The 19,799-nt window shown below is 31.7% G+C and overlaps 1 protein-coding gene across 3 annotated transcripts in view; it reads right to left on the bottom strand.

Annotated features, from left to right (window-relative positions):
* LOC108364291 (CDK5 and ABL1 enzyme substrate 1) overlaps window positions 1-19,799 on the bottom strand; it is a 54,958-nt gene that overhangs the window by 32,568 nt on the left and 2,591 nt on the right. The window lies entirely within an intron of this gene.

Below are 19,799 nucleotides of genomic sequence, written 5' to 3'. Positions count from 1 at the left end.
TTTATTTAAAAAAATGTTAATTACTACATCCTGTAGTAACAACCCCGTCAGTGCAATCGACGCTAATTACTGCCACACGGGATTGATTGCAAAAATTTCGCAAAATTATTAACACTGCTGTCTTGACAGTTTTAACCCAATACATACATACTTCAAAACAGAAACAAAAAGCAACAAACGTGCCATAAATTGTCGAAAAATATGCCAAAAAGGGAACAAGCAATGCGTAGAAGAAACATCGAAACTAAAAGCAAACTGTAAACAACTTCAAGCACAGCGTCCCAAATCGACAACTCACCAACCTTTTTGCTTACCATCAGCATAGCAGACTGCCGCCTACCCCCGTATTCTGCTAACAACTCCACTATTTTTATAAACTTAACACCACTTCAAACTGCTAAAAACTGCTCAAAACCGATTACAACCGGTTACTCGTAAAGAGTTGTCATCATCACATGAGATTGTGAGTTGGAGAAGAAGCATTGTTGGCAAAGAAGAGGTCATAAACAGCTAACAAAAGCAACAGTACAGTATGTGCAAAAAAACGAACACATGGCGAAATTCGCAAACAAATAAATGGCGTCATTGGCTGAATGACTGACTGACTGTCTGTCTACTGTTGGCTGGTCAACCATGGTACACACTTTACTCACTTTTGATATGCAGCCATCAGTCAGTCAGTCGATGATTTACTCGTTGACTTCAGTGTTGGCTTGTTTGCCAGATTTTCGCTATCGCGATGTTATACCAATATCTCTATTTAAATATGCATGGGTGCATTCCAAAACGTCAAAATACAAAGCATCAGTCTCTTTTATTTCTAAGCCGCAGTAGAAGTGCGCAAACTAGTTGAAAACTAACATCTAACCATGGTTGCGCACATTTGACATTACAATCTGCTGAGGTTTAGAAATAAAAGAGACTGATGCTTTGTATTATTTTGACGTTTTGGAATGCACCCCAAATGCCTGGGTGCATATACATACATACATATTTATATACGCACATACCATTGCACGCATGTCTGCCTACATACTTTCTGTATTTATTTTGCAACTCAGCTCTATTTGTATATTTCGCTTGTAATCGCATTGTAAAAATGTCAGTATTCGCACAGACGGTTGTAGGCTTGCGCTCATAAAAGCCGCTTATCAGTTGCGCTGTTTGCGAAATATATAAAAATTTAAATGAAAATAAAAATAAAATCAACAAAAAACAATAACAATAAAAAGAATAAAACATAAGGAAGGCCTCTAGCGTTAGTCAATGGCATCGTAGTATTTTCTTTTACACTGTTCTTGGCCAGCTGCTGATAACATTGTTGCTTTTGAAATCGACATACATACATATGTACGTAAAAAGTATTAAATCATATTTTATTGTTGTTTTCGCAGCTATGCAATTAACAATTTTAATTTTCGTCTTGAAACTTGTCTGCTCGCACCAACGACCGGGGTTAAATACTTAACCATAGGGTTAAGAGCCATTAATTTTTTCCAATTGAACCAGAGACTGGCTCATGCTGTCGCGGGAAAATTTACACAAGGTCTATTAGTTCGAGATAACAGTCCGTATGTTCTGAAACTTGGAATTTCCATTCGTCCTTATTTGCTTAATTCTTTTTCTCTTCAGTTGAACTGATATAAGTATGTCAAGTTACAAAGTTAATTAAAACACAAAAAAAAAATAATTTTAAAATCCTTTAGCCAGAAAAACTTGGTATGCAAAGATTGAATAAAAAATTTGATGTACCAATTGATTAAAAATTACTACACGCAAAAGTTTTTAGTAGAAAAATGTTAAATAAAAACGTTAATAAAAACACTTTGACGTTACATTTTTTAGTACAATAGTTTTCGAAAAAATTTAGAAAAAAAAATCGCAAACTTTTTGCGGGAAATTTTAGAAAATAAAAAACTTTGCATGTGTAAAAAAGTAGTTGGAAACGCGGTTTGGAAACAAAATTGCCTGCAAAAACTTAGGAAAAAATGAATGTAACAATTTTAACAATCGTCTAATTTTTGGAAAAAAATTCAAAGTGGTTAACAATTTATAAAATAAATTTATTATATATTAATTTATTATAAATTTAACGTTTTGGAAAAAAAACTAGGAGAAAAGAGGAAGTATTTGGGAATGTTTTTTTTATGTTTTTCTGAAAAAGCGAAAAAAGTTTTGAGAAATTTTTAGGGAACAAAATAATGGAAAATATTTGTTGAAAATACTTTTCTTTGTACCTTTCGTATAAAATAATAAAAAAATAGCGACACATTTTTTGAAGTAACTGGAAGCATAATAGTTAATAAATTAATGGAAACGATTTTTTTCAAAACGAATTCTTAACTTTTCAAAGTCTGCTTAGACAAGTGAAAAAATCGTAATTTTCTAATGAACAAGTAATTTTTAAGCAAAAAACAAAACCGACTTCAAATCTTATATAAAAATTTAGGAGTACCGTTAATTTTTTCATGATACAATGATCGGATCTAAACCAGATTAGTATGGGACCACCTCTGAGACACCAAATTTCCGAAGAATTTTCGAAATCGGTTGACGTGGTCCATACGTATGCGGTAACATACATAAAAATAAAAAATAAAAAAATTTTCCGACGAATTGATAATCTCTTCATTTTTCTTGTAGTCGGTTAAAAGGTAGAAAACACTTTTGGGTAAAAAAAAATCCGGGAAAATTTAGAAAGAAAGGTTAAGGAAAAGAACTGAAATATTTTGCAAAAAGTAAAAAATTTAAATTTCTTGTTATGAACTCTTGGTAAAAATGTAAAAAATTGGAGAAAAGTTGTTAATCAAAAAATTCAGCAATAAGCTTTAAAAAAATCCGCAAAAAGTTTGCGAAAAAAGTTTAAGTAAACATTTTAAGGCTTAGTAAACACCTGAACCTTCGCAGTGCAACCTTTTAACCTACCTGGGCAGTTAACGTCAAGTTACGCGGCCATCTGAAAAACACGCAATATAATTCAAAACAATTACATATATACACGTATTGTGTTGTCCTTCCTGCAAAAGCACTAAAGGCACAATCAAAAATCCGCACGAGGTTCAAATTATCTAACCCCAAACGACAACAGCAAAGCAAGGCTGTGAGTATGGCGAAAGCATAGCATAGCAAAAAAAAATGCACTTGCGTTCATAGGCTGCGCCTTCTTAGTCAATCCATTTATTATACTGTCCTTGCCGGTTTCAATTCCGTATTAAGTCATAAACTAAGCAGGACATATAATATACGCCAGCAAAATTCTAAATACGACGCAATAGCCAAGTGAGGAGAAAACAAAAGCGGGGAGAGAGAAAAAGACAAAGATTGTAATGCACATTTATAAATACATACACATCTACTTATGCAGTAGAAGGCAGGCAGCGCAAGAATTTGCAGAAGTAAAATATGAGGAAAAAACATCTTAAGCGAGCTCTCAAGCTACTTCAAAGTTGCAGCAGGGGACGCTGCATTTCAAGGTTACCCAGTTTTTGAGTGGCAAAGTAAAAAAAAGAACAACAACAAAAAAACGAAAAGCAAAATACGCTTAAAAACCAGAAAATATAAAAGTAAGTATGTAAAAAAAGTATCCTATCCGTAACTATGCACTTCAACAACTAGTTTATGGTCGGTCTTATGTTGCAAGCCCTGACATTGAAAATGAATCCACTGGTTTGATATAAAAGTACAAAAACCGCCTTTACAACAAGGTGGCCATATAGAAGATCTTTGCTTTAATAACGACTCCGTCTAAGAAACTGTAGGTTATCTGCCCATCGCAACAGAAAGTTTAGTGCCTGGTCCATAAATACCGGGACCTGTTATGACTTCATTCTTGACCCGTCTGTGCAGCAATGTAACTACATTTGGGATCGGGGTGATGGATTTTCCGCCTAAGCAGATTTCTTTTAACTTACGAGTCAGAATGCTAGATTTTATCTAAGCCCAGAAATGTTTCCCATAATAACTATCTAATACTTGGTATTAGGAAGCGTTCAATCAGATATTCGCAGTGGTGGTCCATCGGCAGAGCCGCAGTTTCCTAATCAAAGAGCCACATTTTCCCACCGCTGCCATAAATCATCAAAGGAATTCCGGAAAAGAGAAAACTGAAGGTTCTCTATTTTTTTATTAAGTAGAGGTGGTCATATGGTAGTCTTTTTTTTGACGAAGAGGTACTGTACCCAACATGCCCAAGCCAGTTTCCAATAATTTTTTCACAAAAAATACTTCAATGAGATTTTTTATTCATTGTTCCAAATTTTAATCCATCCAAGATGGTGTTACCGGAGCAGCTGGTTTCAAGGCGAATTGTGCTGATTGTCAAAATGATGTGTTCGTTGTACACTTTTTGTGTTCTGATTTTCGTCGCGCGTATAATTTGTTAGTGTAGCCTAGCATGAATTCGTATTGAATCCATCAGATCTTTTATAAAATATTTTTTTTTCTTAAGGGCTGTTTGCAGCTCTCAAGAAAAACGAATAATTCATATAAAATGATGCACAAAAAATGGGAATAACAATTCTTCAACCAAAATTTTTAAAATCACTTTGCAGTTCTCAAATATCAAAATACTAGAATATTTATTTCTTCAAGAAAATTTACAGCAAAACCAAAGTACTTTTTCAACCAAATGAAAAAAATGAAAAATATTTATTGTGATTTTTCTTGATAGTTGGCTATTAAAGCCATTCTTGACTCAATTTTGTGAATTTGCAGGTACTAAATTTTTTTTTGCTGGCTCAAAAAGTAAACTTATGGCTCACGACAAATTGTCCGTAGGCTATTCTTGGGCATGGCACTCCAGTGTGTATGCATGTTTTTCAGCTTTACGAATCACCGATGCAACAATACATTTGCTAACTCTCCTCTTGGGAATTGCAGATGGGACGCTAAAATCGCATTCGAGTAATATGTACAAAACAGAGCGCATTTAAATACGTAACAAATACTAAATGGTGGCAACCATATTCGATGATGAATTGCACCGCAGAGCCACACATAAATACATATCAACTTTTCAAGGTCTTGTCCAATTTTAAATGCAACGCAAATAGGCGCACGAAGCCCGCAAAACTTGTTGGCCTTGAATACTTGGCTAAGCTTAAGTCTTGGTAGCAGAAAAAAGGCAGCGATTATGTCAGCAAAAGGGATGAAATGAAAAAAAAGAATATTTATGTAATGTAAGAACTTCGCATAACCAACATATGTATGAATTCCAGGTGCGTCAAAACACAAAAGAAATCATAATTCAAGCGAGCGTTGTTGTTTTGCGCAAAAAATGCCGGAGAATAAAAATGTGAGTACTTCGTTTGGAAATTAGCATTGAAATGCCGGTCAAGCCGGTATTTGTTTTTANAATTCCAGGTGCGTCAAAACACAAAAGAAATCATAATTCAAGCGAGCGTTTTTGTTTTGCGCAAAAAATGCCGGAGAATAAAGATATGAGTACTTCGTTTGGAAATTAGCATTGAAATGCCGGTCAAGCCGGTATTTGTTTTTGTTTTCATTTAACTTTTTTCAAAGGTACAGCTAGCTAGCTAATAAATAGTCCAGGTACCCAAAAGCAATGACGTAATTCCTTATAAAAGTTAATAGTTAAAAAATGTTTTGGCATTAAATACTTTAAAGTCAAATGTGCGCGGACGCAAAAAAAAACATGCCTTTTGAAATTCAAAGCCGCTAAAGAAAAATAAGCGCGAAAGGTTTAACAAAAAAAAACTCAANAAATGTGCGCGGACGCAAAAAAAAACATGCCTTTTGAAATTCAAAGCCGCTAAAGAAAAATAAGCGAAAAATGAGCGCTGATGAAGGTTAAAAAAAAAAACTCAGCAACTTTGTTTATGTTCTTTTTCCTACGGCGGATGTGCGTCAATCATCAATTCCTTAAGATACCCAAAAACTTTTAGGCGCATTCATAAATGAAAACCCATGAAAGATCTGGTTTCTGTTTTGCTTTATTACAGTCCAGCTTCTTCTGTTGTTATTTTGTTTACCATCATTGGCACATTTGGTTTACAAAAACAAGAGCACGGCAAGGAAGCAAGGCAAAAAAATTGTTGTTTCTGAAGCATTCAAGTGAAGCTAAAATCTGAAATGCGAGTAGTTTTCGACTAACAAAAGCGAACTAAAAGCCCTGCAAAAAGCGCAAAAATAACAAGAGGTAAATAATATTCAGTCAAAAGATTGTTTGTAATTATATGAAGTAGCTGCTGCGCTTGCGCAAATCTTATTGCTGTGCTAGAAAAACAACTGGTATTGTTACGAAAATAAAAATGTCAACAAAATCACGATTTTTTTTGTTTTGTTTATTTACTATAATTGTTATTTGAAGATATTCCGTTGCAATGAACTGTTTTGCTGATTTCAGCGCTATAGCGGAATGTGCTTTGGTCAGCATTTTGAACATTAAAACAATTTGCAACTTCCTCTTTGGAATCGTCGCCGCCTTGGCTGGCACGAAACGACGAAAGTGCGCAAAATATGACTACTGTGAGAAATTTGCATAACTTTAAATTGTAAACAACTACACAATGTGGGAATTGAAATAAACAATAACAAGAGGACTACATGCAGAAACTTTGTTGTATGTACCGAAAATTTTGATTTCACATAAAAAAATATATTTTAGGGTAAATACATACATACATACGTATCGTCATCTGAAATTCAAAAAGACATAATAACATCGTAAGTGAAATGGGAAAAATTGTGACGAAATTTTTTTATTTGTTTTCATTAAATGGGAGTTGTTATTCGATGAAATCCATCATATCAATTAAAAACTGAATTTTGAATTTTTTATTAGTTACGATTTTTTGAATTTCAGCGACGATATCGAGCCCTAACCGCCAAAATAACGTAAGCGCCATTTTTTTTTTAATTTTCTTTTCGATGCAGAAATACATCTAGATGCCCGAGGAAAATTTCTGCATCAAAAATAAAATTTTGAAAAAAATGTCGCTTACGTTATTTTGGCGGTTAGGGCTCGATATGTACATACTATAAAATAACTAAAACAAAATAAAATACTTACAATAAAATCAAATAAAAAAATAAGTTATAGAATATAAAATAAATAAAATTAATTGAAGTAAGATAATGAAAATTAAAAAAAAAAAATAATAAAACAAGTAAGAAAGTTTAAGTTCAGGCGGAGCCGAACATCAAATACCCGGTGCAAGAATACAATACATGTTTTTCAGCCGGGGTGTATCAATTTTGAGTAAATTAGCGTCCTTAAATTTCGAAATAATGAAGTTTCAAGCATTTCCGAAATTTACCGTTATATGAAAATCGGCCGTAATTTTAGTCCGGTTTCAATAATTTTCAACGTTTTGCTTTTATGTGGCCAGCACAATAACCATACCGAGTTTGGTACAAATTGGTAGAACGGTTACCGCTATACTTATATGTGATCAAAGTGGGCGGTGCCACGCCCATTTTCCAAAATTTTACCATAAACGTATTTCTTGGTAAAGAATTGTTGCAAGCATCAATTTTGAATAAATTAGCTTTAATATTTACTGATTTATCGAAGATTTTGTATTACTCTAAATTACCGTTATATGGGATGTGGGCGTGGTTATTGCCGGATTTTAAAAATTTTCGGTCATTTGGTATACTGTACCAAGGCCAACAATTGTGCCAAGTTTGGAAGAAATTGATGAAGCGGTTACCAAGATATACACATGTAACCATAAGTGGGCGTGGCTACTCCCATTTTCCAAAAATTTATAATATTCTTACTTTTCGTCTAAAATTAATTTTGAGTGAATATCTTCAGTAGTTACTAAAATATCGCAGTTTTCGTGTTTCTGAAAATTACCGTTATATGGGAAGTGGGCGTGGTTACAGTCCGATTTCGCCCATTTTCAATACCAACCTACCTTGGATAAATGGAAACCTAACCAATTTTTGCTCAAGTTATCGTATACACGGACGGACGGGTAGACGGACAGACGGACGGACAGACAGCCATGGCTTAATCGACTTCTCTATTCATTCTGAGCATTTATGTGCACATTTTTCTATAGGGGTATTCTCTGAGTCTTGCAAAGCCCTTGCATGGTGCACAGATTGCACGGATTGCACGGTTAAAACCGGTTTTCGTATGGGACAGCTTTGCAAACCGTGCAATCCGTGCACTGTGCAAGGGCTTTGCAAGACTCAGAGAATACCCCTTATATCTATCTCGATTCGTTTTGGCTGTTACAAACAACCGTTATTTGAATAAAGTTAATATACCCTTGTGCACAAGTGCGCTCGGGTATAAAAATAAATGAAAAGAAAAATGTACTAAAAACAAAAATTAATTAAAATAACAAAAACAAATTAAATTGATTTACATGACACAAAATATTAAATTGATTAGCAGTAACTTAAATTTTAAATTAAATTATATGAAAAAGAATAAAACAAAATTAGGAAAATAAGAAACGACAAAATAAAAATATTGAAAAACAAAAAAAATAAAACAAAAAAAGATAAATACACAATAATATAAAAGACTAAAAGTGAAATAAAATAAAGAATTAGAATAAAAATTAAAAATAAAATTATAAAAAATTAGAAATAAAATATCACGGAAAAAATAATAAAAAAATGTATTAAAAAATGTTAAATTAACAAATTATCAAGCAAAACAAATTTTAAAAATTATAAAATTAATTAATTAACTTAAAGTAAAAAAGGTAATGTAAAGTTACAAAAAAAAAATTAACAAAAATAAAATAAAAAATTTAATTAAATCCAAAAATGAAACCAAAAATTCCAGAGCTATAATAGACAAAAACTGAAAAGAATTAATAAATTAAAATCTTCAAAATAGAGAATAGACACAAAATCACACAACATACCAGACCGAAATTTTAACCGTAATTTTCTGCTAAGTTCGGAATTTGGTCTTTCTGAACGCATTTGATCGGAAATTTTTTGAAATCATTTGAAATTGAAAGAACTCATTTTGAAAATACTCCCAATAAATTATGAAAAATAATTTCATGCAAAAAATTTGTGTCAAACGCCATATTTATGCAGTAAAAAAATGCCACGACGACTTCCAGCTGACAACGGCGACTTGTATTTGTAACAAAAACACAGTACGGGTAAATTTGCATATTTTTCAAATTATGACGAGCGCGCACCACTGGTCATATTTTTTATGAACAAAAAAACAAAAGACCTGAGAAAGAATTTAAGAATACTTTTGTAAATATAGTACTTACTGTATTTATAATAAAGACTTGAAAGTGAAATTATCAAAGCTTAAATTAAACAAATGGAACTTGGGGCAGGTGTTGATACAGTAACATACATACATACATATCTATACGAGCGAGGATGTATGTAAAACAATGAAATTGCAGTGCCGGCAAATTAATTCAAAGTGAATTAAAGGCAATTTTATAAACAGTAAACGGAAAAAGAAAAATCAAAGGCGGTTTTGTAAAGGCTAACAACAAAAGTGGAAGGAAACGAAAAAATTCATAAAAATTTGTTATTAATATTTTTATCTACTTGAATATATGTATGTATATATGTACATATATCTAATTATACATAGTCCATAAACATATACTGACTTCAAAGAGCTACTAGTATGCTCATTTGTGTCTCAATAATAAATAAAAAAAATTATATATATTATATTCCGTTTCACAAATCTAAATTTTTTGACGGTGAAACGACAAATGAATGAAAAATGCTTTCTTTATTAATTAATGGCTTTTAATATTTTGTTATGTTTGTTTTTGTATGTTTTTAATTCAAATCGCATACTCGTTAACATCTTGGCATGAATACTAAGTAAAGAAACAACATTTTTGCGAAATAAATTATTTTCTCCGATCTTGAACAAAATCAGAAATAAAAAAATAAAATTAGTTTATAAAAATTTACACATAAAAGAAAGATTAATGTGATTAGTACGCACAAAAATTTTAAGTAAATGAGCGCTATAAGTGTTTGTGTATATATTTATCGAAATCATTATTGAAATAAATGTTATCGATCGCGATATTTTTATCGAAACAATTATTTGTTATTTATTACTTATCGAAACATACGGTTATCGATAAATGTATCGTTGTATCAAATTATTGATTTTATCGGTATTTCCGTCGAAAAATTTATCGAACACAATATTAAAGTATTTATAGATGGTCTCATCTTCAGCATTACTATCACCTACTTATCGAAATATACTGCCTTCGCTAAATGTATCGCGCTATTATTATCGATATTGTTATATATGAAAGCATTCGTTTGTATAGCTATATATGTAATTATTATAATCCATATATTAATCGATATCATTATAAAATTTTTTATCGACATCTTTATGGGTGCAAATATTTGTGTATTTATTAAAACCTAAATAAGCGATATCACCATCTATTTATTGAAATATACTATTATCGATAAATTTGCTGATTCATCATTGTGGTACGAACCATTCACTTACCGACATATCGAGCCCTAATCGCGAAAATAACGTAACGGATAACCACTTTAAAAGTGGCTCTATCAAAATAGAATGTATTTTCAAGTATCGAGATTAATCGATAACGAATATGTGCTCTTAAACTTAGACCAACTGGCCCAAAGTTGTAGGCACATACCTATACATATTACCCAGCTGTTCACGCACTAAAGCTACTGCCATTATTAGCCACTAAATTTACTTTAGACAAGTAATAAGCCAAATATTTAACAGTTAGTATATGTATCTAACACACTTTCCCAAGACTTGTCGCAGCCAATTTGACGACTTGTCTTTGCCATAGAAATTATCTATTTAACAGCAGATATTTGTCATACTTGGTGAAGTCGACTAAAATAAATATGTAACAATTGTATATATGGCAAGTTTTAGTGTCAACAACATCACCAACAGCAGCTACTGGCAGTTTCTTTCGGTACAAATGCTTGATGTATGTATGTAGGTATGAATATGCTCGAACGTTTAGCTAAACACCAGTTGTAGTCGTCGTTTTCTTCATCGCGTCGATGACATTTTTCCTACAGCTGTTGCTATGCTTGCCAATTCCATATGCAATATATATATATATATATATATATATATATATATATATGCAATCTCTGTTTGCAGTTAGGGGCTAGTACACTTATGGTCGGGTGTGGCTTGACCGCTGGTCAGTTTGAGTTGCCAATTGACATAGTTTTTGTTGCAGAGTAAAGCAACTCGGTTAAATTCGAAGCATTGATTTAAGGCGGAAAGTGTAGCAAGAAGTATAACTTGATACTTAAGACACTGATATTTTAATATTGAAATCGATAACGGTTGTCATTATGATTGTCGTTATTGCTAATAAAATCGACCAAAATATCGGTAAAATTATCGTTTATATAAATATGAATAAAAGTATTAATATTAGGGCTGTGCGATTATTCGATTACTCGAGCAAGTTAGTTAATCAATTATTCAGTTAATCAATTACTCGAGTAATCAAGATTTTGATTACTCAAAACGATGATTAATCGAGTTACTTGAAATATGATTACTAAAAAAAAATAATTTTGCTCGTTAAAAGAGTTAGCTTTGGAAAATGCACATATTCTTTCTGTATATGAAAAAAAAAAATTTCGTTTTAAATTTTTAAAACAGAAACGTTGTTTTCAAAGTATCAAGGAACTTTAACTACTTTATACATATGAAAAGAGTTGAAATGTTGATTACTCATTTTACTCGAAATGTTGATTAATCATAAAGCAAATTACTCAAATATTTTTGTTTTTGGTTAATCAAAAATCTTGATTACTCGAGTAACTGAACTTTTGAGTAATCATAACTTCTAATTAATGGAATAACTGAGTTATTTACTTTATGATTAATTAAAATTTTGAGTAATTAATTAATCGCACAGCCCTAATTAATATGCATTTGAAGATCATGAAAGATTTTATAGCATAGTCTATAGAAAACACTGGAAATATGATACCAAGTGCGCCTTTAATATACAACTCATACATATATCTGCAACGCCCTTAGAAAGCAGCACGCCGATTGAATTTAAGTCACAAAAAGAAATCAATGCCAATCTACTCACCCACATAGATACATACAAAAATCCACCGCAAATGTTGCCAGATTCTTCGACGAGTTCAACGTTTTCCAGCTGTTAAGCCATTGAAAAGTTTCAGAGGGAAAGAGTGAGGGGGGGAGAACATGCAGCACAGCCAAGAATAGTACTGCATTATAGCAACGAGCTTTGCAAAAATGTACATATAAACCAGACCCGGACCTACCTTACTGAAGCAAAAAGAAAGCAACAACAAAAAAATGTTGTGAAAAAAATCGATTGCAACTGCAGCCACGCCGGCGAAAAAAAGACAGAACAAGAGTAGCAGAAATAACAACAAATACGTTGAGTACTTTCGTCCGCTCAATTGCAATTGCAGCTGTGTGCAGCTTTCGCTCTCAATTCTTCGGGCAATCTGCATGCGCGAGAGCATTGCAAACCTTAGAAAAATTTGTTACGAGCTATGCGAGCTTTTCAAATATCTAATTTTTTCACTTGGCACATAGCCGATGCAATACAGCAATAAGCTCGTCATTGTTGTTGCTTTGGCTGCACTCATATACATACATAAACATGCACTTACGGCTACATATTGTATCTTATGGCTAGGTGTTTTCAATATCTGCCTTACTGTTTTCATTGCATTGCATACTAGGCGAGGCAGACGAGTTCAAGGAAGTTTAAAGACCCTCATCGCTTCGACGCTGCGAGGTTGTTATGCTAATGCTTTTTACTATTGCTGTTGTTGTTGCTGATGCATGTTGCAGTTGGTGGTTGCGTTAATATACCATTTGCTTGTCTAAAATCTTTTAATTTATTTTCTAATTTGCTGTGTATTTTTTGTTTAAATTTAATTTTAGTAGTGTGGATTCAATTTCGAAACTAATGAGATGAACAATTTGTTGACCCATTGGTAGACAGCGAGGACTGCAAGCGTGGCCTCGGCGTATACGCAACTATTTTGAGCACGCTATGTGTGGCGCCTACTCACACTCGTAGATAGGACCAAATTGAATCGATATGTAATATACTAATGCAAAATCGATTACTTGTGAATATATCGAGCCCTAGCCGCCAAAAAGATGTTAGCGAAATTTCAAGATTTTCTTTTTGATGCAGAAATATTCCTTGATCATCTAGATATTCGTTATGATAAGAACAAAATTTATATACTCCATTTTTTTTTAGATTAAAGTTTACAGCAGGGACGGTAATCATTATGAGTAAAATAATTTAAATCAGCATTTAATCATTATTTATGAGTTTAATTTTTTTCGCTCTAAAATAATAATTATTATTGATTTTTATTTTTTTTTTGTTCAACGGAAATGATTATTATTTGATTTTTATTTTTTTGATCACAAATAATGATTATTTAACGATTTTTATTTTTTCGCTCAGAGATAATAATTATTATTGACTTTTATTTCGCTTAAAAATAATGATTATTTATAAAATTGAAAAGGCTGCACAGACGCAACTTACTGAAATTTTGGCCTGAAGATTTTGAGACTTATTCCTTTAATTAGGGTGTCGCTACCTCTGAAACGGATACGGCGGAAATCGCGCTGGTATAGCTTTTGATTTTTTTGAATGATCATTATTCTTAAGTGAAAAAAAATAAAACTCAATAATAACTATTATCTTTGAGCGAAAAAATAAAAATCATAAAATAATCATTGTTTTTTAGCGAAAAATTAAAACTCAAATATTAATTATTATTTTTATTATTATTGCTTAAATTCCAAAAATTAAAAATTGTGTAAATTACAGTGGGACTTACGACAACAAATACGTAGGTATAAATAAAACTGTTTTACGACGATTACACCCTGTGGATTTTTTTTGGTTAAAACTTAAAAAATAACGAATATTTTCCGTCCCTGGTTTACAGAAATTCAAAACTCGAAAGCTAACAGAGATCGTTGCTAATCTGTATCGAGGGGACAGAGGTATGAAAAACCAACCCTTTCTATGTTCCGCAATATATAGTTAGGGAGACTGGTATATCAGTAATGCTGGATTTCCACTAGGCATTAGATGGCCAAAATGACAAATGGCAAAGTTGGGCGTTAAAAAATAATTATGTCATTACATTAAAAAGATATTGTCATTAAGTTCATTTCCACATTTTTTTTAAATGGCATACATTTTTTATCATTTCAATGCCTAGTAGAAATTCGGCATAAGTGTCGATATCATAATAGCCTTTCATTTCCTGTAGCGTAGTTTTAGGCCGACATAAAATTGGTTTACCATTTTACTTAGGGATGCTCTATGCATTAATTTTCTGTGCCTAAAACTATACAACGAGTTAGTAATTTAATTAAATCGGTTTATTAAGTCTTACTATCGACTCATTCATTAACATGTTTCAAATCAGAACCGCATTGCAAGAACTAAGTAGGACGGAGCAAGCAGCCAGTAACAATAACTAATGGGCCTTGGGACTAACGCAAAATGTTGTCGGGGCAAGTAACCAGGTTAACTTGTGCTGGCTTTGAGGTCATGAGCGCTTTGAAGGCAACGCACGGGATGAAACCCTCGCGAAATTCGAAGCCAAAGGGAGCCTGCACAGCCCTCCACCTTTCTGTCGTCGATCCAAGCGACACCCGGTAGAGCTGTTTAGAAGGTGGTAAGTCTTCCAGAGAAACGTAGTAATGCATCATTTTTAAAAATTATGAAAAATGTATGCACGTAATATGAAAAAAGAGCCATTATAAATCACAGCGTAGTCTATTCATGTAAAACGGGCAATGATCTACCCCATTCATCAAAAAGAGCAAGTGAAATTGCAAGTTTTTGTATTTTTAAATTCTTAATTTAACGAGTAATTTGTCAAAAAAAGTGCAACGACTCTTGCTATATCAAAACTGTCATAATCACAGTCCGGCAAATAAATTGCCTTTACAATTTTGTATGATGCTAAATTGTTCGCAAGAGTAAATTACCATACAAAAAAAATAATTCAATTAAGAACATTTATGGCACTATTTGTTGCTTTTGTTGTTTTTTTCTGCTAAGCGCTCGCTGTATGTAGCCTCATCGTCATACATTCGGCACACTTCTATTCTAAACGAATTACTTATTTAGAAAATTAAATACGAAAGAATGGAGCTTTTTGAATAGAGGCAATGAATGCTGCTGAACGGATGAAAAGGAAAACAAAACAGCTGAAATTATTTTTAAATTGCACAGGCATTTTCAACTTGAATGCAAATTTTAAAAAGCGCACACATGGACGGATGGACATTGTGTGCAAAAATAAAACAAAATAAATAAAATGAAACAAAGTAAAATATAAAATAAAATAGAATAAGTAGAAAACAAATCACACAAAACTACATTAAAATAAAAATTAAGTGAACTTAGATAAAATAAAAGGAAGTCGGATATGCCGAGGATTATGTAATACTTGCGTATATCAGGCAAATTCCTGCCAACGCGAAGCACCGCTTGGGGTTAACTCTTCTCAAACGGAACTGGGCTTATTTACTCGCAAGAAAAACCAAAGCTTAGTGCTTCGCTGCTAATATCGTTGATGGTTTGTTCTCGGTTCATCGTTTTAACATGGAGAAGTATCGTTTCGTATCGAAGTATCGGAAAAATTATCTAAATAATTGCAAAGGGAAATTCTATGCTACTTTCGCGTTAAAGACAGCAGTTGATTGAAACTGGAAAAAACTTAAAAACTCAAACTTTAAGCATTTAAAGTCGAAAATTATAATAAACATTGTGTTTTGAGTGCAAAATTCCTGCAAAAATTGGCTTGAAACCAAAAAACCCTGAAAATGTGCCAAGCGCCAAAGCGTTTTGGACGTCATAGAGCTAGAAATTAGCTGACTAATATATGTACATACATACATACATATGTGCTTATAAATACATATATACGTTTTTTAGTATAATAAAACATTTCATGAATTGTCGACGTCAAAAGGCGCACCCTAATGTATTTATATATGTACTTGTGTATCCCTGCAAAAAGAAATTATCAATTGATAAAAAATAACCTATTTTTAGTTAGCTTTTTTTCTATAAAGTATATAGTTTGTAGTTAGCTACAAAAAGCTAACTTGAAACAAGTGGACAAGTAATGCAGGAATAAAGCTCGAGATTGTTTTCTTTAAAAACGTTTCTTTTAGATATCCTGCACTTCGCAAATACTTTTTCGAATTGAGGACAAATAAAAGGGAGATCGAAATTTCATATTATCATTTTAAAGTTATGTCTGACGGAGTTCGAATATGGGACCACCTACAGCAGAATATGTAAACAAATATGAAATCTGATAAAATGAATGAAGTAAATAAAAAAAAAAAAAAAAATTTAAATTATTCTGTTTTTTTCTATTAATATTTTATGCCCAAAATTAATTAGTTACAAGTTAGTTTCATGAAACGCAGAGGTAACCATCTTTGACTATTTCGCGGCCATCGCCATAGAAATATAGTTAGCTTTCGTCAAAGAAAATATTCAGATAATAAGTGACTTATAGCTCCTTCATAATCAACTTAAAGTTAGCTTATAGTTAGATACATTTCCTGCAGGGATGTTCATACGTATATACATACCTGTGACTGCAAGCTGATTGTATAATCTTTATAAACGCAAACATTTGGTAATGGAAAGCGTCAAATGATTTTCGCATTTATTGACAGAATATTTGCGTTCAATATTCTTGCGTGCAATATATTTGTACAGACATACATAGGTATGGATATGTCTCATTACAAAATAAATAAAAATGCTTAAAATTGTATACAGTATTTACATATACATATGTTCATATCGATATAACAGTATGGATTTGTACACCCAGCAACTCGGCTGACTATTGAATATTTAAGGAAATTCACTTTGCATGGCCTGCGTTCGGTCGCGTGCGCTCTATGCTATGCGTTGCATTGCGGCGTCAATTATGATTCATGTGAATTCGTTTAGACGCCACATGGGCATAATGACGATATCAAATTGAATATTATGCATACAACACATATGCATACATAATTATTTATTTCACATAGTATACCCAGTAGAAAAATGCATTCACCGTAACAGTGAAAACTTTTGATTTGATTTGATGAAACAGCAGTTTATGGTTTTCTATAACATATGTCACTTGTAACAAAACGTGTGGTTTGATTTATTTGGGATGTGCTGCTACCTTCCCTTAAGAAGAAATGGAGTGTTCTGGCTTAGTATTTGATGTGTTTTCAAACTTACTGACTTTTATTTTTTTCTTGGCACAATTTCAAAAGCTCTGAACTCTTTTCCATAAGGTGATTTCAACGCTTGAACATTGATTATTTCATCTCGTAGTATAGGAGTGTTATTAGCTTTTTAAAATAAAATAAAAAAATAAAAAATAAATAATAATAGTATTTTTCTTAATTTTTTAATATTCATGTCTTTATATTTTATTACCTTTTAAGAATTGGCCTACCTTTTAATTTTTGTTGTTTTTTTATTTTTGCATTTTTTCTTGTTATCTGCTTTTTATATTTCTTTAATTAATTTTTTTTTTTTTTTATGTTACATACTTCTTGTTCTTCATATTTTTTATTTTGCATACTTTTTTTTCATTTTTTAATTTTTCCTACATTTTATTTCATTTTGAAAATTTGTTTAATTTTTCATTTTTGTTTATATTTTGTTGTTTTTGGCTTTTTATGATTTTTGGGTTTTAATTTTTTTACGATATTTTTATTCTATACATGTTTACCTTTTTTGCATTTTACATAAATTTTGTTGTTGTTTTTTGTGCTTTTTAATGTTTTATATATAAAATTTTTATATTTTATTGTTTTTAAATTTTTTTAACTTTTACCTTTTCTATATTTTATTTCCTTTTAAAAATTGGTTTGTTTATTTTTTGTTTTTCCGTTTTTTTACGATTTTTGGCTTTTAACTTTTTCTTGCGATATTTCAACAATCTTTTCATTATATATATATATATTTGGTTTTTTCTTAATTTTTTGTTTTATTTTTTGTAGTTATATATATATATATTTTTTTGTTTATTTTGCTTTGTTTCTCTTATCAAGTGCTACCAGAAGTCACCATTACCTTAAATCTTTCCTACAGGCTATCGTCATCTATGCGTCAATACTCATGCCATATTATTTGAGGTCATTTGGAATTTCACTCTAAATTCTCAGTTTATTGATTTTTTTTGTAATTTCATTACAAATGTGCGGAAAATGCGAAAATTTCGGTAAAAATTAATATTTACACTACACATACATATACAGAGATATTACGTCGCCAATCGCGGCAAAATTGTCATAGACGCCGAGGTAGAAAATTGATTTTCAAATATATTGGTTACATCTGCATTAGCAATCAACAGCACTTCCATGCCGTCAAATGACGTATGAGCAGGCCTGTCCTCTACTTCAGCGAAAAAAAAAATGTTTATATAAATATTTACGTAATGCTCCCATTACAATCGAGTAAATGCACAATTGAAGTGGAATATTTAAAAGCGATTTTCTAGATTTCTGCGTTGGCGCTGTAGTTAACACTTAAGTGTCTTGCTTATAAGTTTGCTGACATCGTCGTAAAACTCGTGCGTAGATAAAGTAAAATAAAAATTAAAATTAAATAAATTAACTAAACGACGCTTCCTTATCTTATCTACAGGCACTGAACTAATCTTTTCAATGATAATGTGATTTTATGTGAATTTGCGTTGATTCTGAAATTCGGAGCTTAACAAAGAAAATAAGATTTAGCAAGCACTGCACTCTTAAATTATATTATTTCTAAAGACTAACTGCTATTTTACTAAGCTACATAAAGCCGTATTTAATTGTCGCATCAACGATATTTTAGAATATAGGTACAAAGAACTCGAAAAATACTGCTGTAGCAGAATTCAGTTAATTTAAAATGCAAATCATTAAAATGGGATAAGTACTTTGGAAGTTTACAGCGAACAAAGATTTTTTCCGTTTCAATTTCATATTCCTCACTTACACTAGGCGACAAATGAAAGTGTACACCATGTTCTAATATGTATATCTAATATTCACAATTATTTTGATGAAAACTTTTTTGCATTAAATATTTATGAAAATATAGTTCATCATCAAAAATGTTTAACTTTTTATTCATAATTTCAGTTTTGTAGCCCATTTAGTTTCAAACGGCTAAAAATCTCGTTGATTTTTGAAAATTTGTGTTTGGTGACAGATCTTTGCACTTTTTTTCATATAAGCATAAACTTTTTATGAAATAAAATGCGGGAGACCGTTGGCAAACAAAATCTCAATAAATCAAAGCCAGTTTTTGTAAATTGCACTCGTAATGTATATAAAATAAAAACGTAAAAGCAGTATTAAAAAAAAATCTCAAAAATCAACGCGATTCTTTAGCCGGTGGAAATTTGCGCTTAATTAGACTAAAATGGAATGGGCTACAAAATGCATACTCGAAAATTTTCTAGAATTCTGAAAAGTTGAAACGTTTTTGAATTTTTGTAAGCTTTATATAAAGCGTAAAACTTTGATTTTTATGGTTTATATTAAAGAATGAACTATATTTTCGTAAATAATGAATGCAAACAATTTTTCATGAAAATAATTGTGAGTATTATATTAGAACAAGGTGTACACTTTCATTGGTCGCCTAGTGTATGTGCTTGAAGTTTTTGTTTCATTCTGATGGAGCTAACCATACTTTCCCAGATACTTCTAAGCAGTTTTAGGTATGTTGCGTACACAGCGCTGGCTTGTGTTTCAGATCAGCAAATTCACA

Source organism: Rhagoletis zephyria, unplaced genomic scaffold (genome assembly GCF_001687245.7).
Source record: "Rhagoletis zephyria isolate East Lansing unplaced genomic scaffold, Rhagoletis_zephyria_1.1 Rzeph_scaffold_01517, whole genome shotgun sequence".
Lineage (NCBI taxonomy): Eukaryota > Metazoa > Arthropoda > Insecta > Diptera > Tephritidae > Rhagoletis > Rhagoletis zephyria.
This window is presented reverse-complemented; position numbering and strand designations above follow the sequence as displayed.